The sequence below is a fragment of the Mirounga leonina genome, unplaced genomic scaffold, assembly GCF_011800145.1.
Source record: "Mirounga leonina isolate KUSES-001 unplaced genomic scaffold, KU_Mleo_1.0 Mir_104, whole genome shotgun sequence".
NCBI lineage: Eukaryota > Metazoa > Chordata > Mammalia > Carnivora > Phocidae > Mirounga > Mirounga leonina.
In genome coordinates, this window is record NW_023270231.1 from 3,959,629 (window position 1) to 3,982,205 (window position 22,577).

Consider the following 22,577-nt stretch of genomic DNA (forward strand, 5'->3'; position numbering starts at 1 on the left):
ATAGCCACACCCATTTGTTTACTTATTATCTGTGGCTGCTTTTGCACTGTACAAATTGAGTGGTTTTGACAGAGACCATGAGGCTCTGAGGCCATGAGGCAAAGCTGAAAATACTTACTATCTGGTCATTTATAGGAAAAATCGGTTGACCTCTGTCCAAGAGGAATTTGGACTTGGGGTCTAGAAAGGATAGTGTTGGGACTAGAAGAATTCAAGGTCTTTTATGATATTGATGCATTTGGATATTGACTCTTAATATTGATGAACTTGAGTATTTCCTGAAATGGGCAGACAGGCAGGTTAAGGGAAGAAGACAGAGATTAAAAAGGTAGTTTTGGGATCCCATAACTCTCTCCTTCTAAGGCAGCTCCCAGGGCTGCACACAAGGTGACTCCTTTCCTTCCCTCTCCAGTGCCTCCTCTGTCTTCTACTCCTCATCATCTCCACTGCTGCCACTCAAGAATAAGCCATGACCATCTCCCCTGGTCTTTGAAGAAAGCTTTTTAATTGGTCTATTTCCATTCTTGTCCAATAACAGTTCCTCCTCCACATAACAGCTGCAATGATTTTTTTTTTTTTTAAACCAAAACCGATCATATAACTTCCCTCAGATTTTTGCATGGATATATATATATTCTCTAATTCATTCAAGTCTCTGCTTGGAAAGGGTTTCTTTGCCCTCTCTTTCGAGAGTAGCTTCCACCTCACCCCATCCCGATTTTATTGCTCTCCTAACATTTGTCACTGTCTTATATTATCTTGGTTGGTTTACTGGATTATGGTTGGTTTCTCCCAGCAGAATGGAAGCTCATGAGGGAAAGCACCTTGACTGTCTTATTCATTAGGGTATTTCTAACTCATGTATTTCCCACATGAATACTCAAGAAAGGTTTGTTGAGTGAATGAATAAATGGATCGCGCTCCTGGCAGAAGCACCATGGAGTATCGGCATCACATTCTGCTTGCCTGCTTCTCCAGCGGTGTGGTGACTTTCTTAATTTCCTTCATTGTCTTTTGCCCATCAGTGTGTCATAAGGCAGCATATTGACCCAGCAACTGCATCGAGGGCCAGTTTATGAGAGTTTAGTCCTGTATTTTGTGCCTTAGATCACTTGAAAAATCTGAGTTTGTTTCTGGATAGTTTCCATCTTCAGGGAAATTATAAAGGTGTGTCAGAATGTCCAAATATTAATATTAGCTTCATCATTAAGAGCGTGGATCATGGAATTAGACTGACTGGGCTTACATCCTTGATTGCTATGAGACCTTGGGCCAGTCATTCAACCTGTCTGTGCATCAGTTTCCCCATCTCTAAAGGGAGGCTTAATTACAGCACCAGCATCACAGTTTGTTGTGAGGCTCAGATGAGACTATAAATATAACACAGGTGTTATATATATTATATAAATAGAATCCTGCCATATGGCAAATACTTGATGAATGTTGTTACTGTTGCTATTATTATTATTAGCTGAGTATCTCCCACTTAATTAATCTCTCACTTAACCAACAATTTTTCTTAAAATAATTCATTGCATCCTAGAGACTGTGCTAGGTTCTGAGGTTAAACTGGCAAAACAGACATATCCCTGCCCTCAAGGAGACAAAAACAAAAATTACTTAAATTTTGGTTTTATGATATTCAGTTCTGGAATAGTGTCCAGGGCTGTGCGGGATACAAGACACATGTAATGCATACTTCTCCCCTTTGAGGCACTGCTGTAGGCGAATGTAGGTGTCACCCCAAATTCATATGTTGAAATCTAATCCCCACTGTGATGGTATTTGAAGATGGGACTTTGGTAGATGATTAGTTCATGAGCTTAGAACCCTCATGAACAGGTTCAGTGCCCATATTAGGAGACCTCACAGAACTCTCTCACCCCATGCCAAGTGAAGATGCTGCAAGAAGATAGCTATCTATGGACTAGGAAGTGGGGTCTCACCAGACACCAAATCTGCTGGCACCTTGACTTTGGACTTCTCAGCCTCCAGAACTGTGAGAAACAAATATTTGTTGTTTAAGCTACCCAGACTATGGTATTTTTGTAATAGCAGCCTGAACAAACTCAGACAGGCACTTACAGTGACCTGATGAGTAAGCAATGACCTTGTTTGGAGTTAAAGTCAGAGCTAATTTTGCTGAGGTTCTGTTATGCTTTCTCTCACCCTTTTCTTTCCGTCACCTTCTACTAGACTACAAGGTTACACAGGAGAGAGTGTGACCTGCAGTGTGAACATCACAGAGGAGTCAAGACCTAAATAGGGTCTTAAAACCTGGGTAGGTGGAGGAGTAGCAAAGGGCATTTCTAGAATAATACAAACAGTGGCAGGGAAATGTCTCTTAGATCTTGGTACAAGGTAGTCTAGTAGAAGGTGACAGAAAGAAAAGCATAACAGAACCTCAGCAAAATTAGCTCTGACTTTAACCCCAGACAAGGTCATTGCTTACTCATCATGTCTCTCCCTTATAATGCTGACATAATTCCCCTCATTGATTCATTAAAACAGTTTTCTCAAAAGTCCTACAGCTAAATATGGAATTTTATTTTTTTGTGTTTAACATCAACTTCAAATCACTACTCTAGCAGGGTGATAACATTTTAGAGTCCTTTTTTTGTTTTGTTTTGTTTTCTTCCTTAGCTTCCCTTTTTTTTTTAAATTTTATTATGTTATGTTAGTCACCATACAATACATTATTAGTTTTTGATGTAGTGATCTACGATCCATTGTTTTCGTATAACACCCAGTGCTCCATGCAGTACATGCCCTCCTTAATACCCATCACCGGGCTAACCAATCCCCCCTTCCTCCTCCCCTCTAAAACGCTGTTTTTATTTAAAAACATTTTATAATGATTTTGTGAGGTTCCAGATATACATGATGACCAGTAATGTTATCCCCATTTTATGGATGATGTATCAAAGGTGACGTGACAAAAAGACAAAGGGTCTAACACATGAAGAGTGGCTTGAGAAGGATGAGAAACAAAGGCCCACAGAATTGGGGTAATGATGAAGACCAAGGCATATTATTAGGCTGCTAAGGTATGGCTTCTGGCTTTAAAACTTACTGTGAGACCAAGGCATATTATTAACCTATCTGAGCTTCAGTTATATCATCTGGGAAATATTTATCAAGGTCCCTATAGAAATCAAATCAAACAGTATTTATAAAGTGTTTGCTGGAGTGATTGGCAAGGGTTAATTTCTCGGATACCTGGTAGCTGTAAATGTTGTCGCTGAGTTTCTTGGCTGCCTTTTGATAGTTATGAATCTCTGTCACATATTTTTATTTCATCTAATTTTTCAGTGCAAAAGTTGTTCAGTTGAAATGGACTCAATACTAGAGCAAGAAAGACCCTCAGTTTCCCAAACATTAGTGTCCTGAGAGAAGATTCTAGATATTTGGACCCAAAAGAGTCCTGTGGTCAAGTAAATAAACAATAACTTGAAACGGTTAAACCAATTTCTTCAAGGCAGAACTTTTACTATGCTAATGTGGATTTCCAGGAGTATTCCCTAAATCTTATGTCTTCAGAACTCTTTTCCATGAACAGCTATTAATAGCTCATGAAACCCTGGTGCTCCTTGTAATAGGCATTGGAAAGTCCTAATCTGGTTAACCCTCATTTTACAAAGGAGGAAGCTAAGATGAAGAGAGGGAAAATGGCTTGTCCAAAGTCACAGAGAGTTCATGGAGGACCAGGAGTAGAACCCCATCTTGATCTGCTGCCCTTCTGTCTACTCTTTATTTTCTCCCTCCCTTGCACTGCTCAATAGCTGTTTCCATGGATGTTTGTGTTGTATGTGGGGATATCTCCATGTCCTTCCATATCCTCTCCTTCAGCTCTCAAGTGTTTTGACTGCAGACCACTTCACAGAGCCCCATCTCCTCTTCCTCAGGAGCACCTCCTCCCTTCTTGTCCCTTAACTTTCCTGTCATCTGCATTCTTCCTCCTGGATCCTTTTCTTTTCTAAGGCTAACCTGCCTATTTTGCACTAAACCTTTGATGGCTGGGAAAAACTTTATGTGTGTAGCAGACACTGTCATGCTCCACCCAGATCCCCTTGGATCTCTTTCACATACCTTCCCCTTGGTGCTTTTTCTTCTCTGACCTGATCTTGTGAGTGTTTTTGAAGGACACTCTAGGGCAATTGAAATGGCTTCACCCCAATTCTCAGAGGGGTAGAAATGCTTGGGATTTACTTGCCCAGGGCTGCTCTTTGCAACAACTGACTTGTGCAGGAGTACAAAAGCCCAGCTTCTTTGCCTTGAATTGAGACAAACTCTGAGGTATATGATTTACATTCTAGGGTTCCCTGTGGGATCAGACTTATTCTTATTCTCCATGCGGATTTGCCAGAAATCAAGCCTTGGCTTAGCTTCTCTCCCCAGTCCTGCTTCTCCCTTACTGATTTATCCTGGGTATATTTAACAGATCACTTGCCCCTGAATCATCCTCCCAGAGTGTATTTCTTTCTTTCTTTCCTTCCCCCCAGACTCTGTTTCTAAGGAGCCCCACCTAACACACTGAGTTTCCACATCTTAGGGAGATAATATACTTTTAATATGGAGGAGAGATACAATGGGAATATCAGCCACTAGGCAAAGCTAGTGCTTAGTACACCTTTTTTGTGGGTAGGTGGCATAGGGGATGAGACAGGGGGATTTTAATGGGCCCTGCAAATTGAGCCATGTAGGGGACTTACATTTTAATGTGTTAGGTTTGTCCTTAGTAAAGGAAGGAAAAGAAGACTCTAGAAATGCCCTTATATGGGCAATGGATGTGAAAAAAAAATCTAAGTATATATTCGGTGTTATGGATCAGAGCAGGGGTCATGGAGGAAAAAGGGGTAATTTTGCATCTAAGAAGTTGTATGTCAAGGTCCGTTTTGGCAGATCTGCTAGGTTCCCCTGTAACTATCACCAACATGCCACCAATCCTTTTTATCCTGCACATGTTGGCAGCTTATTTTAAATCATCCTGCCCCAAATGACATGGCTTTTGTTCTCCACCAGATGGTTCAATTAGTCAAGATTCTGAAAAAGCCAATTGGAACATTCTTTTATCCCCATCTATTCAAGTCAGCCAACCCTTCAAAGTTGGGTGGGGACTCTGAGGGCAGCAGATTTACCCAGCCCCAAGGCATCAGGGTTATTACTTTTTGATGGGCTCCTGGAGGGCTGGAGGAGGCTGCCGGTGTGACTTATATATTGGACAATGCCAACACCAGAAGAAAATGGAGGGAAGAGCTTTCTTTCTGTTGGACTGTTTGGAATGAACACGTTAAGGAGGTGTGATGGAAGAACCCATTTCCTGTTCTGCCACCACGACACACTCCAAGTCAAAGCAATCATGCTGATTTTGATTCTCTAGTATCTTGGTGCTACCTGGATGCCCTTACTTGAATGAAACATGGAATTAGTTCCACATTTCTTCCCTTGCAATTAGCATATCAATGTGGCAGATTGATAATGCTAGAAGGATGGATGCTTGAACACACAGGCTGCCTTCTTCTGAGTGCTCCAACTCGCGGTGTCTTTTTTCAGCGTGAACCTCAGCACACTGGCACCAAGTCATAGCATTTAAAATGTGAACAGCTTCATTTAGTTCAACCTCCTCATTTTACCTGGAGGAAATCTAAGGCTTAAATAGATGGCATGATCTGATTCAAGGGAAGCTTGTTGGGCCCATAAACTAGAGACTGAATGAAGCAAATTTCTGTTACGATTTCTTATTTTAAGGTAGCAACTTGGTGGTGGTGAGAAAAATGAAATATGTGCTTTCTAGTCAATAGACCTGGGTTCAAATCTTCATATTAGGTATAACTTGGATTAAAAAAAAACCAACAACTTCTCTGAGTTTTAGTTTCTTTACTCTTAAAACTGGGATAGAAATACCTTCTTAGCAGGGGAATTAAATTGAAAAAAACCTGTAGAAAGTTTTTAGCACAGAGTTGGCTCATAGCAAGGGTTATACAAATGTTCTCTCGTTGCCTTTTCTTTCCTCCCAAAGGCACAGAGCTGATTAACGGCAAATCTGGCTGTCAGTTCTTTTGACTTCTGGTTTGGTATTCCTTCTACCCCACCTTCATTCATTCCTTGATTCTTATGCAGTCTGAACGATTTTCTTCTTGTGACTCAGTTTGTTTGTAAATTTTGGAAAATTAGCAACTGTAAGATGGGGATTATAAATTACTGTAAAACAAGACTCAGGATGGAATGGTTTATTCCAGATACAGAGTAGCAAGAATGGTTGATAAGGGGGGAATGATATTGACTGATGAATTAATGACTTCAATAAATATTTATTGGGAACCTGAAATGATTGGGGTACCAGAGGTAACTCAGAGGTGAATAAAGCAGATACAGACCCTGTGCTCACCAGGTCACTTGGGGTGGGATCAAGGAGGATTTGTTTTTTAAGTAGACTTTGACTGACCTTTACTCCCTTCAAGTGTGTGAAAGATGCAGCTAAATGTAGGTTGAATAAAAGAAAGCCCTAGTAGGCACAACTTGTGATCAGAATGTGGAATTCAGAAGACATAGTAAAATCTGAAAATGTAGCTTTTAAAAACATTTAGGAAAATACTTTGATGAGAGATGGATAACTAAGTATGAAGGGAAAGAAAGACATTTTGGGAATATTCCCAACCTTTGATATTAATATAGAGAAGACAGAACTCTTTTCCCTATCTCATTCTTTTAGCAATAGGATGGAGTCATGAGAGTTTCCATCAGTGAGCACTTTTAAGCACCAGGCATTGTGCTGGGTGCTTTAAATGCATTACCTCACTTAATCTTTACAGAACAGTGTGGTACATTTTAATATCATCCCTAATTTTACAGATACTGGCATTGGGATTTAGGCAGTCTGACTCCAGAGCCCAGGTCATTAAACCACTTCTTGGCCCATCTGGCAGGCTCAGCTCTGCAGTTCACAACCCTGCACACTTTAGAAATGACTGAATTTCTCTGTGATTCAGTTTCCTCATCTGTAAAATATGTTCTGTTCCAGGGTTGTGCTGAGGACAAATGAGATAATATTAGTGAAAGTGTAGGGTTAATCTGCCTGACAGGTAGGGTGACCATTTTTCCCAGTTTTCTTGTGAGTTTTTCATTTTTAGCACTGAAAGTCCTGCATCCTCAGAAATCTCTCAGAGGTTCCAGGCAGATCGGGACAGTTGGTCACCTCTGTGCAAGTTCCATTCCAACCTATAGATTATTTGGGCAAAGTGTTCATAAATTTTGGAGAACAGGAAGCAGTTCAAGGAGGCAAATGAATATCAGCTGATGATCTAAGCCACTGTCAACTTCTGTAGGCTGAAAGGCTTAAGGGAAGTCTCCCTGATAAAGCCTGTGAGAAAAGTGGGGGAGTTAGAGCAGCATGCAGGAAACAGGATGCTTGTCAAGCCATGGTACTAATGCTTTGAATCTGTAAGCCTCTGATGCACAGCCCATGTTCAGAGGCTAGAGATAAATTACTGATTGCAAGGAGCAGGGGTGGGAAGGCAAGAGGTAGGGGGCGGGGAGTCCTGGTGGCAATCTCAGCCAACTTTGGCTTCTCCAGGTATAGCTTTTTCCCTTTCTCCTTTTATAAAACATGCATTTTGGTGAATTTGAATCTGACTTTGTAATATTGGGCAAGCTACTTCACCTCTTTATTTTATTTATTTTTATTTTTTTTAAGTTTTTAAATTTTAATTTCAGTAAACATACAGTGTTATGTTAGTTTCAAGTTACAATATAGTGATTCAAAAATTCTATACAGTATCAGTGCTCATCATAAGTGTACTCTTAATCCCCATCCCCTATTTAACTAATTCCCCCCACCCTCCTACCCTCTAGTAACCATCAGATTGTTCTCTATAATTAAGAGTATGTTTTTCTCACTCTCTCTTATTTTTTCCCTTTGCTTATTTGTTTTGTTTCTTAGTTTCCACATATGAGGAAATCATGTGGTATTTGTTTTTCTCTGTTTGACTTATTTCGCTTAGCATTATACTCTCTAGCTCCATTCATGTCATTGCAAATGGCATGATTTCATTCTTTTTTTATGGCTTAATAGTTTCCTATTTTTTATAAATAATATATATACCATATATATACACACCACATATATATACCATATATTTGCCACATATGTATACCATATATATACTATATATACCATATATATACACACACCACATATATATATACATATATATACCATATATATACATCACATATATATATACATCTTCTTTATATATATCACATATGTATCACATCTTCTTTATCCATTTATCAGTCAGTGGATACTTGGGCTGCTTCCATATCTTGACTATTGTAAACAATGCTGCTATAAACATAGGGGTGCCTGTATCTCTATGAATTACTGTTCTTGTATTCTTTGGGTAAATACTCAGTGCTGCAATGACTGGATAGTAGTTCTATTTTTAACTTTTTGAGGAACTTCCATACTGTTTTCCAGAGTGGCTGCACCAGTTTTCATTCCCACCAACAGTGCGTGAGTGTTCCTTTTCCTCTACATCCTCACCAACACCTGTTCTTTCTTGTGTTGTTGATTTTATTTTATTTTTTTTAAAGGTTTATTTATTTATTTTAGAAAGAGAGAGAGAGAGAGAGCATGTGTGCATGAGTGGGAGGAGGGGCAGAGGGAGAGAATCTTCAAGCAGACTCCCTGCTGAGCCTGGAGCCCAACTCAGGGCTCTATCTCACAACCCTTGAAATCATGACCTGAGCTAAAACCAAGAGCTGGACACTTAAGCAACTGAGTTACCCAGGCATCCCTCTTGTGTTGTTGATTATAGTCATTCTGACAGATGTGAGGTGACATCTCGTTGTAGTTTTTGATTTGCATTTCCCTGATAGTAAGTGATGATGACCATCTTTTCATGTGTCTGTTGGCCGTCTAGATATCTTCTTTGGAGAAATGTCTAATCATGTCTTCTGCCCATTTTTTAATTGGATTATTTGTTTTTTGGGTGTTGAGTTGTATAAGACCTTTATATATTTTGGATACTAGCCCTTTATCAAATATGTCATTTGTAAATATTTCTTCCATTCCATAGGTTGCCTTTTAGTTTTGTTGATTGTTTCCTTTGCAGTGCAGAAGCTTTTTATTTTGATGTAGTCCCAATAGTTTATTTTTGCTTTTATTTTCCTTGCCTCAGGAGACATATCTTGAAAGAAGTTGCTACAGCTGATGTCAAAGAAGTTACTGCCTGTGTTCTCTTCTAGTATTTTTATGGTTTCAGGTCTCACATTTAGGTCTTTAATCCATTTTGAATTTATTTTTGTATATGGTATAAGAAAGTGGTCCAGTTTCATTCTTTTATATGTTGCTGTCCAGTTTTCCCATGACCATGTGTTGAAGAGACTCTTTTTCCCATTGGGTATTCTTTCCAGCTTTGTTGAAGATTAATTGACCATGTAATGATGGGTTTATTTCTGGATTTTCTATTCTGTTCTATTGATCTATGTGTCTCTTTTTGTACCAGTACCATACTAGTTTGATTACTACAGCTTTGAAATGTAACTTAAAGTCCAGAATTGTGATGCCTCCAGCTTTGCTTTTCCTTTTCAAGATCCTTTTGGCTGTTTGGGGTCTTTTGTGGTTCCATACAAATTTTATCCCCATCCCCCACTAACCTCCCCTCTGGTAACAATCAGGGTCTGTTTCTTGGTTTTTCTCGTTCTCTCTCTCTTTTTCCCCTTTGTTCATTTGTTTTGTTTTTTAAATTCCACATATGAGTGAAATCATATGGTATTTGTCTTTCCCTGACTGACTTATTTCACTTAGCATTATACTCTGTAGCTCCATCCATGTTGCAAATGGCTAGATTTCATTCTTTTTTATGGCTGAACTATTTCACCTCTTTAATCCTTAATTACTGTATCCATAAAATGGGAATGATCATAATCATTCCTAACTTCCAGTGATGTGGTTAAGATTGAATAAGAAACTGTGACTGGCATGAAGGAAGCATTCAATCATTGTTAGTTACTGCTATTGCTACTACTATTCCTATTCCTACTATTATTACTAAATATTCTATTAGGGTAGGGTTGCCAGATTTTACAAATAAAAATACAAATGCCAGTTAAATCTGAATTTCATGTTTCTTGGGATATACTTATACTAAAAAGTTATTCATTGTTAACTTCAAATTCAAATTTAACTGGACATTCTGTGTTTTATCTGGCAATCCTGTATTAGAATGATGGTCTACAGGCTTTCCTGGGACACAGGACTTCTAATCTAAAATCAGGACAGTCACATGGGCACGATTTATTACTCCATTATGGTAGCAGTCTGGTTGCTTTTTAGAAGGTCACATTTGAAACTCACATGATAGTGATGTGCACTCTTTCCCTAAAAATACACATCTATGTGAAAGCAGTGTTTTGCATACATTTTCAGGAATTTCTTGGACTCTTTGAAGAGAATAGAGGTTCTGAAAAATCATCCAAGTTTGAAGCTACTTTCCTTATTCTTCTTTGGCAAAACCTGTGAACATCATTTGAGGAGACTCAGGAAATAAGTGGTGAGGGAGCTGTGGACCTCTAATCACTCCCCCAAATGAGTTTTCAGTATATTAGTACATTGATTGATAGAAGATCAGAGACCATCTCTATGTTGAATTTTATCCACTTAGTTAACTCAAACCTTCTTCTAAATCCACTTTGAGGTCACAATGATCTGTTTTGATGGTCCATATTGATCAAGTTGATTGAACTTTCATATTTATTATTTCACAATATGAAGAATTGAGGCAGGTCCCAGGCCCATCCGAATCTGGAAGATATCATATAGAAGATATGAAAAAGGCATATGCTTACCTAGCTCTCACTCCTTTTTCCTTGTAGCACTTATTAGTTTTTTTCTCTTTTAGAAAATATCATGAAATATACACACAAATTGCTGAATATAACAAACAAGGACAGTATAGAGAGTGATAAAAAATAACCAGCCACATACCCACCAACCAGTCTAAGAACTAGAAGATCATCAATCATTCGAAGATATCTGTGTGCCCTTTGTTTTCACTGTTGTACAGTGTTCCATTAAGTAAATATATTTTGACCTATTTATCCATGATAACGTTGATGGACATTTGGGTTGTTTCAAGTGTTTTTTTAAATTCTTTTGTTACAAACAATGCTATCAACATTCTTACATATGTCTCGATATACAAGGACAAGTGTTTCTCTGCTGTGTACATTTAGGAGTGGAATTGTTAGATTGGAGAATAGATATAGCTTCCACTGTATGCTGATTGTTTCTCCAGGTGTTTAGAGAAGTCACAATCTCACCAGCATTATGTGGGAAACCCCATTACTCCACATCTCCCCAACACTTGGTATGGTCAGACTTGTTAGTTTTTTCTATATGGTAGATGTGAAATAGTGTCTCATTGAGGTTAAAACATTTTTTCTTATTACTTATAAGGCTGAATATCTTTTCACATGCTTATTGCTACTCATTGATTCCTTTTGTGTAAAATGCCTATTCAAGTCTTTTGCCAATTTTCTATCTTTATTGCTTAGGTTTGTTGCTTATTATACATAAGCAAATATCACTTCCCAGTTTGTGGTTTTCTTGTCACTCTCTATGAAGAGTGGTTTGTTACCTGCTTATGCTTGTTATATTTATAACTACTTGTTCAGTGTCTGTCCCTCTGACTAGACTGTAAGCTCCATGAGGCCAGGCCAGTCTGTCTCTATCTTCAGTACTAGTACAGTACCTGATGTACATAGTAGGGTGTTCAATAAATATAAACATATAAGTACACATACACACAAATATGTTGTATAATATGGAGTCATTGTTATTGCTGTTTTTTAAACTGCCTTTTACAGAGAAGGGCAGAACAGGTTAGGTAGAAAATTTCTGCCATTTACTAGCTTGGTGACTATTGGCCAATTAACCTTGCTGCACATCAAATCCTTCACCTGGAAAATGCTATCTCATAGGATTGTTGAGTGAATAGTATAAGGAACTTTAAGCAGTGACTGATATGTAGTGAGCACTACATAAATGCGGGTTGTTATTCTTATTTTTCTGCCGAGTGAAAACCCAGGTTAAAGCTTTCTAATGATAAGTTTGGGAATCATAAAGTGCTGGCTTATTCTGCATTGCCAAGGGGAGAATATTTAAGATGACAGGGTCAGCTGGGTGTTGGGTAGAGAAAGGGCTAGGTAGGGGACACTCTAGGGGTGGGGTACCTGAGAAGGGACTTTGAAAACAGCACTGTCAACTGTGTTGACAACAGCACTGTGTATTTTTAAGACTAGCAGAAGTCCCACATAAGAGACTCTTAACTATAGGAAAGAGACTGAGAGATGCTGGAGGGGAGGGGGGAAGGGGGTGGGTGTAATTAGGTGATGGGCATTAAGGAGGGCACTTGAAGTAATGAGCACTGGGTGTTGTATGCAACTGATGAATCACTAAATTCTACCTATGAAACTCATAATACAGTATATGTTAATTAAATTGAATTTAAATAAAAAATACAAAAAAAAAAAAAAAAAAGACTAGCAGAAGTCCTCTAATCTGATATGACAGGATCAGTTATATAGTTAATAAAAAAAAAAGGTTAAATCAAGATATCATTTAGAAACACACTTATACATTTTATTTTAATGTAAAAGACACATAAAACAAATGTTCATCTCCTCATCATTTGATGTCCAGTGAAGGTCTTTGTTTTTTGGCCAAGTTTCCTGCCATTGAAGTTTCTTGTTTTTCTTACACCAGGCACTCCGTAATGCATCATCTGTGAGTTCTAGTTTTTATTTTTTAAAATTGGATTGTCAACTTAAAAGAAACTTGGGAAGTAATCTCAGTGCAGAGTCCTTCCAGAGGTTTACTATTATCCCCCATCTTTTGTAGTTCCTCTTTTTCTCAAAGATTGAATCCGACAGTAATTTCTCTAAAAGCACACTTTCATCAAGTCTATACAAAGCATTTGCCTCAGTTTTGATAGAAATGAGAGCTGTATTTTTATACTTATATTTTGTCTGTTTATATTTAGTTAAATTACATAATTACCATAGCAGCACAACTGTCCCAAACAAGATTGGAGAATAACAATGTTTGGGCATCAGTTATGAGTTGTATAGAGGTCATGGGAAGCTTGGCTGGTCAGGTAGCGGTCATTCAACATGACTTCTAATGTAGCTTGCTGGAGGCCACATGCTGTCTTTTTCTGAGATCAGCAGTAAAATCCTACTTATTTGCTCCTAATTCTCTGTGATTGGATCTTTTGGGGACAACCTGAGGAGGGGTTGAAGTTCACATCTGGGTGCCTTCAGTGGAAAAACTGAGATGACTCTCTGGACACAGGACTCAGGGAAGGGCAGATGAGGAAGTCCAAGGAATTACAGGTATCTTAGGGAGATGTAGGGCTTCCCCCAACACCACAGAATTGGGATTTTGAGGTAATTCTATTGAGATTTCAAGGGTCAGAGAAGTCTCAAATGACATGATAAAGAAATAAATGTGTTCAAGGAGCTTAGATGTTAATTCAAGAGGAAATTCCTGTGTCTTTTCACAGATGTTTGTATGTTATGAGAGGACCAGAGAGAGGGATTTTACAAGTGGCATTTTCTATGGGCCATGAATTCTCTCCACAGGCTGTTAGGACTGATCTACCTGTTAGGCCACCTTTGCCGTGTTTTCTGTCTCTGTATGCCTGGGGCTTTTAGCCTGGCCGAGGAGATTGGGGTGTGAGGAAGGAGGTGGGAGGCTTTATCTGCAAAGATCTGAGGTGTTTTCACCATCCTGCCCAGGTATGTGCAACAATGCCTCTCTCAGTAAAGCTCAGACCTTGTCATATTTATGGAGTACCTTGCAGTTTGTAACCAAACCATAATTCCAGTCCTGTTTACTCCTCACCAAGTTTTAGTCATTCTTGAGTTAGGCCTAATACTTGCTTCTTAGGATATTAAAAGCCTGGTGAAAATGCAGATCTGATAAAAGTGATAATGGAGGAAACTTCCATCCACCCATAATAGTTTAGAATGAATTAATTTTCCAAAGTAGTAAAAAGAGAGTAGAGTCTCAAGGGAAGGGAACACTTGGCATGTTCTGACCAGGGGGTGTGTTACCTGAAGGTTGAGAGTGCATGAGTGTACTTGAGAGAGAACCTTAGCTAACTTTGAGACACTGGGCATCAAAAGGGCAACATGATGCATTGGGTGCTGAATTGGGAGGATACCAAATAAAGAGAATAACAAGGAGCTGAACAACACCTTGATATTTTTCACAGTTTTGTCCAATGGCTCTGGCCCTGACCATTTGACTCTACTGGTTGACTTTGGTTCCTTTGTGTTCACTGGAATAGCCAAAAACTGGCCTTGTGATATTTTTTTTTCTTATTGCCTTATATATATTGGCTTTAATTTTCCTTGAGCACAGGGAAGCTCTGGTTCTTCCGTAAGGACAGTGAGGGGCAAATAAGTCTTTATATTGTGAGGGGCAAATAAGTCTTTATACTGGATTTGGCAGAGGCTGGAATGACCACATGCAGATGCTGTATGCTATGTTTTCTTTAATATATGTTCCATGGATTAAATCACTGGGCAGATGTTGGTTTAGCTGGTTTCATTATCCATGTTCTGAATTCCCAGGGGGCCTGGACTGTTTTCCATTAACAATAATTATTATTGTTTTAGTAGCTAACCCTTAGTTGGGTTCTTACTATGAATACGTGCTGAACTAGACACTTTCTATGCATTATCTCATTGAATCTTCCCAGCAGAACTGTGAGGTGGGTACAATTATTTTGAGGAAACTAAGGCTGCCTAAAGTTAAAAAAATGAATAAAGCTGGTAAGTGGCAGAGCCAGGGTTTGAACTTGGTTTGTCTGGCTTTAAATCTGATACTCTTGATGACCATGTGGAAATATTGCCTTCTGAGCATTCAAAGAAGGCTATTCTTTTTCTTTCCTTTTCTAGAGAAACCACAGGAAGTATCTTTTCACCCCATTTGCAGACTTGCCTGAGCTGAACTCTGTTGCAGCTAAAAAGCTATCCACTGGGCTTATTCCAGTATGTGAGGAACGTGCAGATCGCTGTGCCATCTCAGGATCATGGTGTCCAGGTCAGAGCAACAAATAGAAACTTCCAAGCGTGCTGGGACTAATGACATTGTAGAACCCAGGCCTCTGTAGGCCAAGGCCGCAGCAGCCTTGGAACAGTACAAACAGGAATGGCCATCTAAGAAAACCTTCCCAGATGTATGAAAAAATCACAATACAACAGAACAAAACCAAGGGAGAAGTAATTGTTTTGTGGGGGCGGGTGTATATTTGTGACTTCCTGGAGCACTTGGAAATTACAGCAGTTCTCAATTTCATGTGCTCAAGAAAGATTGCACTTCTCTTTTCTTTAAAACAACCTAAGTCCCCGTTTCCCTGGTAGGCCAGAAATTCAGGCTTGCTGAGTTCTGGGGACCAGCTCTTGGGGATGGCCGAGGTCATCAGCCGTCAATGTGCTTTATTTGCTGAGATTCCCATGAACTCGGCTCACGTGGTGTGATTCCTGCCCTGTTGCTTTTTTGCCACAACTGGAACAAGAACATCATTATCAAAGCAGGGAACCACACAGCCATTCCTTGCTGAAGTCTTGCTATTTTTCCAGAACACTACTAGATTAGCCTCCTCAGGTCTCTGCCACTCATCGGGAGAATACAGCTGTCTTTTAGGAATCTCCTTCTTAATCTTGAGAAAATTCCTTTCTCTTCTTGTTTCTATCAGATGAATTACCTCTAGTCTCCAACCTTACTTTCCTATCCATTAAGGACTCCTGGCATATTCTCTTCAGTAGGTTTAGGTCAACAATTGCAAACTCAAATGCCCACAGAGGCTAGATAGGAATGAAAGTGAGTAAAGCTGCTTGTCACGGGCTTGGCACATGTTCTGTATAAAGGGGAGGCTGCTACTTAGTTCAGGCTTGCTGTTGTCACTCATGGTGCCCTGTATTGCTGGATCTTCTGATTTTTCACGAAAAGCTAAAAATCCATATTTTTATGAGCAATCTCCTTTATGTCAAATGTTGGCTGAAGCCTTTAGAATTATTCTGTGTAGCCCAAAGTAAATTGTCCGTGGGCCATCAGGTTGTCATCACCGTACAGCCTTTTGAGAAAAAAAGTCAAGGAAGAAAGTGTTTCATAGTCACAGACCTTCCCTCAGGGAAGTATAGGGCTTGGTACCTGATTGGATACAGGGGAAAGGAAAAAGGAAAAGACAGGAAGGAAAAACACATAAATGAATTTCTCAAACAGTTGTCCTTCTATAAAACATACTGCTTTGACTCACAATGTCTGCTTTCCTGAAAAGGAATCTTCTTTAAGTCTTAGGCTTTGCTTTTCTCAAATTAATTGCTTGGGGATTAATACGTCAACTAACTTTTGGTTCAACCTGAATTTCACATACTCATTACACACTTTGTCATGAATGACCTTGTATTATGAATGTAGAAGGAGTTTATACTTTTTGGGCGCTGAAGTCAACATTATGTTTTCACATTGTTGGAGTCAAGATGTAGTGGAGTTAATTTGTTTCACCCCTAGTTTTTGATGCAAATTTTGCTCATTCTGTTTTTTAGAAAGCATTCCCAACTCTGGAGAGACTTTTCACAGCGATGTTGCCAATACTGAAAAGATGACTAGTGTGGAAGAGTATATACAATCAATTCCCACTTCTACTACTATTAGTGAATGAATTTATATGGAACCCTCTCTTAGTCCAGATTAATTTGGCTGAAAGTGACGCATACTTAATTCAAACTGGCTTAAGGAGAGGAGGGATTTTTATGGAAAAGTGAAAAATTGTCTCTCTCCAGTGGTATGCTTCGGGAGTGACATGGTCCAAGGGCTCAACTGATGTCATGAGGACTCGGTCTCTCTTCATTTCTCAGCTCTGCCTCTTGCGGTGTTGGCTTCATTCCCAGGCTTCTTGTGATGGCCCTGGAATCTCCAGGCTCAAATTCTCTTTACTGCTAGCAGACCCATGGGAAAACATGCTAGCTCTCTGGCTCTGATTAGATTACAAGCCCATCCCCAAATCAATTGCTTGGCTTGGAGAATGCAGCTTTTTGATTAACCAAGACTGAGTTAATACCAGTTTTATGCCTCCAACCCCTCAAACAGGGCCTCTTGGAGCCTGGAGCAGAATCAACACTTCCCAAAGCACATGAACTGAGAGTTAGAAATGGGGGCTCCTGAGCAAAGTTGGGATGCTGCTATTAAAGAAGGATATATGGAAGTTGGGTGGAAAAATAATTGATGTCTATGCTGAGTAGAGTAGTAAATATATGGTTCTCACCATCATATCCCCAATACATTGGATCATCTTCAGAATTACTAATTAACATGCTGATGGTGAATAATGTTAACTTCATGTAATGGAGATATGGTTTGAAGAAGTCAAAATGAGGTGGAAATTTGAATATTTTATGTGGAGGACTCTGGTTATATCTGGTAAGATAAAGAATGGGAGCAATAACTCATCAGGTGCCTATGTCCCATTTAAACAATAAAACTAAAAGCTCTATGAAGGTAAGAATTATGCCTTATCCTGCTTGTTTTTTTCTCGCAGGATCTGGCTTCACAAAAGTAAGCATATAAAAAATACTTAGTGGTTTGAATCATTGAGGAATCAGTGTTGCAAAAGGAAATGACAGCTACCACTTATAGAACATTATGTCCTAGACTCTATCAGACTTGATTTAAAATCTCCACTATGCCAGCAAGTGATTCAGTTATCTCAAGCATCATTTGTACAATGGGATTAAGAACAATACTTAGGCTGGATTCTGGTGAGGCATAAATATGACCTAGAAGGTTCTTAGCATACTTAGCGCTAAATGAATACTGGTATTATTATTTTTATATAATCTTTTTTATGATCGACACTTTTTTATTATCATGTTTTATTCTTCCCACAAATAATAATGAAAATACTATTTTTATTTCCATTTTATCCATAAGAAAACAGGCTCAGAAATTGTAAGATACTCAATCAGGGTCATATGTGAGTAAGGGATGGAGCTGGATTTTAAACCCAGTTTGCCTAACTCCAAATTCTGTGTTCTTAATTACTATTTTATTCAGCCTTCTTATCCTTTAATATACCAACTGAGAAGATGTAAGTTACGCCATCCCCGAATTTCTTTGTGGGGAGTGAGGCAAACCACTGGTAATGCAGAAAGAAACCAAATAACCTCTTTCTTCGTTTAATTAATTTATTCTTCCCCACATTGGGCAGTTTTATAGAGTCCCAAAACTGAGGCTTCCCTAACAAATGCAAATGAATGTACATCATAAAACCATTCTTCAGTTAGACCAGAGCCTTTGGTAAATGCTGTGGCCTCAGACATCTAGGTGGCGACCCACACATGGCTCATCTCAAAGCTGTGATTGTTGCTGCAGAGATGAAGTTGGCTGCTGAGCCCCCTTCCTCTCAGTCACAGGGAGCCTGCAGGGGATTTCACTGAACTGTTAAGAAGTACTTACTTGGTTCTGGGCACTGTTCTAAGCACTTTACAAATATTATCTCATTTAATCTTTTCAAGAACCCTTTTGAACCCAAGAAACCAGCACTTGTGTTTTCATTGTGAATTCAAAATAGAGTGCTTACTTTGTGCTGGACACTGTTCTAAGTGCCTCAAATATATTGGGTTACCTGTTTAATCCTCACAAACAACTTCATGGGGTAAGATACTGTTATTATCATTCCTATTTTACAAGTAAGGAGACTGAAGTATGGGAAGATGAAATTTGCCCAAGGTCACACAGCTGGTAATTAGTAGCTCTGGGATTTGAATCCAAGCAGCGTGGCTTCAGAAAGCACACTTTTCTGCTAACTACCCTGGGCAGTCACCTCCCATTCCCCTGTTGCTTAAAAATAGGTAACTCTTTTCGTTTGCCCTTGAAACTTTAAGAAAATAAATACAGTAGCTCTGTCTAATGTGAACACCATTGGTTCTCAACTTAAACTCACTGACTAAATTTTCTGGAATATTTAGCTGAGATAATTAGAAAAGTGTGAAGCTGTGAAGGGTGTTGACTTTGTACTTAGAGTGATATGAACCATTTACTGGCTGTATAACCTTGGGCAAGTTACTTTACTTCTTTGAACCTCAGTTTATTAATCAGTAAAATGGGGTAATAATATGTTACCTCATGGGGTGTAGTGAAGAGTCAATGAGAAAACCATGTAAAGACCTCATATAGTGCCTGGAATGAAGAAAGACTCCAATAAGTAATAGGTATTTTTATAATTACAGAGTAACATTTTGCCACCATAGGGATGGTCTTGTTATGTACCCTATTAAACATGCCCTATGAACACTGTATAAAAAAAAAAAATCTCCTTATTGAAAAAAACAACTCCTTCATTTTGTAATTAATCCCTTGATTGTTATCTGATGAATGTCAGTCTCTTTCACTGAACTATAAAGTCCACTGGGCTATAAACTCTACTAGTCTGTGAACTCCATGAATGTGTTTATGTTGTCCGGTTTTGATGCATGGCCTCACTGGGGACCTTGGTATGCAGAAGGAGTATCTGTGTCCACTGACTTGAACACGGTTTGAACATTTTAGAATATAAAAAAAAACATGAGGACAACTCTAGATATAGGGATATTAGTTTACAAAACCTAATCAGGGTTTAATTCTGTGTCATTTGGCGCCCACATCATTTGATGGACAGTGTTCTGTTCTAAGTTTGGTTCAAGACTGACTCTATATAGGTTTGGGTTTAGGTCAGTGTCCTCTGGAACATGTCTTCTGTCTATTTGCACATGACCTTTCTCTTTGTCTGGGGACTCTCCACTGTAGGACCCTACCTTAAAAATCTTCCCCAGAAGTGGCCCATCCTCTCTTTCACTAAAAAATTAATTGTAATTGGAGGGGAAAACATTTGAATATTGACAGTGGTTCTCTGAGGGTACAAAGGGCTTAACATGGAGCTTGGCACAGTTTTTATTAAAGAGAAAGAACAAAAAAAGGAGAAACCCAAAGAAAGAGCTAGAATTTTACATGAAACTGAAAAGATATTCTTTTCCACTTTTGTCCTCATAAACATGAAACATTTTTTTATGGTGACATTTTTAGCCCACTCTGAAATGTATTGATTTGTTTCCTGTGACTCATTGTCTGTTTCTTCTTTCTATGTTAAAAAAACATATTAAATATCAATGTGATAATATAAATATATATGTGTGGGAGGATGGAAGGGTGAAGGGAATTTTCTTTTAAATTCTAAGAAGGGAAATAGCTTTCTCGTATGTTCCCACATCATCAATCAACTCATCACATCCTCAGTCTACTTCATTTTCTCCCTCAAAATAATCACTTATGATCTTAAAGCTTGAGAAAAAAAGGTTTCAGAAAGTTCTGGAGATGGCCCATTATTTTAGGGGACTGTAGACTTTCTTGTAGCTTTAATTCAGGGTTGAAGAGCCATCCAGCGCTATTTCCGTTTTAGGCAGTAGAGGGCAGACGTCTCTACTCCTGCCTACCCAAGATTACCCAGCAACATTATGTTTATGCAAACAGCCTTTGACATAATAGCTTTGAAACAGCTGAAAATTGAATTGTGCCTTGAGGCCAAACATCTAGACCACCACCTTTGTTATATTCATCTGCCACAGTAAATTGGGTTCACCATTGGCTCCGGGAGCTGCTTTTTCCTAGATTCTGGCCCCACAATAACTTTGCGTAGGAGAAAGACAGATGTGACTTCCTCACACAAAATGTTGGCGGGGTTTCATTTCACAAACTCTTCTTATCTGAGGGGCTGGAGATTGCAGTGTGGATTTCTCCAGCCATCTGAGGAAAAGAAAATAAAAGGAAAACAGCAAACCTAAACCAAATCCATCTAATTCTGGAATCTGTGTGTTTCCATAGCTTTTTAGTTTCTCCACTTAATCTAATTAGGACTTCACCTCCCGAAATAAAAGCTAATAAAGAATGAGCCTATTAAAAGGCTAAATTTACTACACACCCGTTTGTGCAAACCCTCTGTATGTTTCCTTGAGGCGGTAACGCCCATGAAATTGAACGTTGTTTGACGGGATAATGGTCTCCCGCTGTAAGACGGATTATAGAAAATAAACGTCGAGGGGGGGAAGCCAGTTGCTTTGTTGAATTCCATCGATGACAATGCCGTCACCTGAAATAGCTGCCTGAAAAGAGTGTAAATGGGAGAGAAGCAGCAGCATCCAGAGCCAATTTGCAACTGGGGAACAGTTCATTTTATTGGAAGTAATTTTATTCTGCTTTGGGTTCACTGCCCTGGTTTGGGGGGTTGACATAAAGTAGATGTTTAAAAGAAATATGTTTGTGGGCACTATGAATGCTTTTCACAGGAGGGTACTTAGGCATTGATGAATTGATTCGTTTATCAATAAATATTTAGTGAGGACCTACTGTGTGCTAGGCACTATTTGGAAGCTGAGGATAGGATAATGAGCAAAACAGGTGTGTTGTTACTCTCATGAAACTTACAGTCTAGTGGAGGAGGTAGAATCCATTCATTAGCAAATATTTATTAAACACCTGCTTTTGGATCATGCTCATTATCACAAAGCAACTATAAGTTTGCAACCTAGATGAGATATATGAAGGCAAAGTAGTGAGGTTGTTAGACTATGACGTATATACTATGTTTTTAAGGAATAGTTTTAAGAGAAATCCCGTAATATCAAAAGGACTCCCAAATCAGTATAAAGATGGCCTACTAAAGAGTTTATTAGCATGTTGTGAGCTCACATAATGGGTTCAAATCCAGTCGCCATGCTTTTCTGGGACTCATTTTGCTTTTCTTGATAGAAGTCTATAATAATTCCTGTCCAGTTTGCCTAATAAGATGGATGTTTGAGTAAAATAAGGAAATATGCAAAAAAGTGTTTTGTAGTCGATGAAAGCAGTAGGGATTATTATTGTGGGCCTGTGCTTTTCTAGGGCCTACCCACAAGGATCTTACAAAATTCTTGGGTACACAAGAGGAATATAGGTTGATCAACAGTGAGCAGTTCAGCTTATGGATAAGTAATAAAGTGTGTGGCACAAATGATAAAATATGTTGAATGAAGTCAGGGAGAAGGTAGGCCTTGAAGACAAGATGGGGTTTAGAAAAAGAAGATCAGGAGTCCCAGACTAATCTCTATTTTGGGTATATGGGATGTTGATGTACACACTGGCAGTTGGAAAACCCTGGTGATGGTGGTGGGGAGGGTTGTTTTAGTGGATTCAGCTCAAGTTCAGGATTCCTTTTTAATTTTTTTTCAAGATTTTATTTATTTATTTAAGAGAGAGAGTGAGAGGGAGAATGAGCATGAGTGGGAGGAGGGGCAGAGGGGGAGAGGGAGAGAGAGAGAGAGAAGCCCGAGCAGACTCCCTGCTGAGCAGGGAGCCTGATGCAGGGCTTGATCCCAGGACCCTGGGATCATGACCTGAGCTGAAGGCAGACGCTTAACTGATTGAGCCACCCAGGTATCTCTCAAGTTCAGGGTTTTCTATGGACCAATCTGTTAGGTTGACATCTGATCTTAGA

General features: G+C 39.0%; 1 pseudogene; it reads right to left on the minus strand.

The window, feature by feature from the left end:
* LOC118015386 overlaps positions 1-18,175 on the minus strand; it is a 66,656-nt pseudogene extending 48,481 nt beyond the window's left edge.
* Between the last annotated feature and the right edge of the window lie 4,402 nt (positions 18,176-22,577).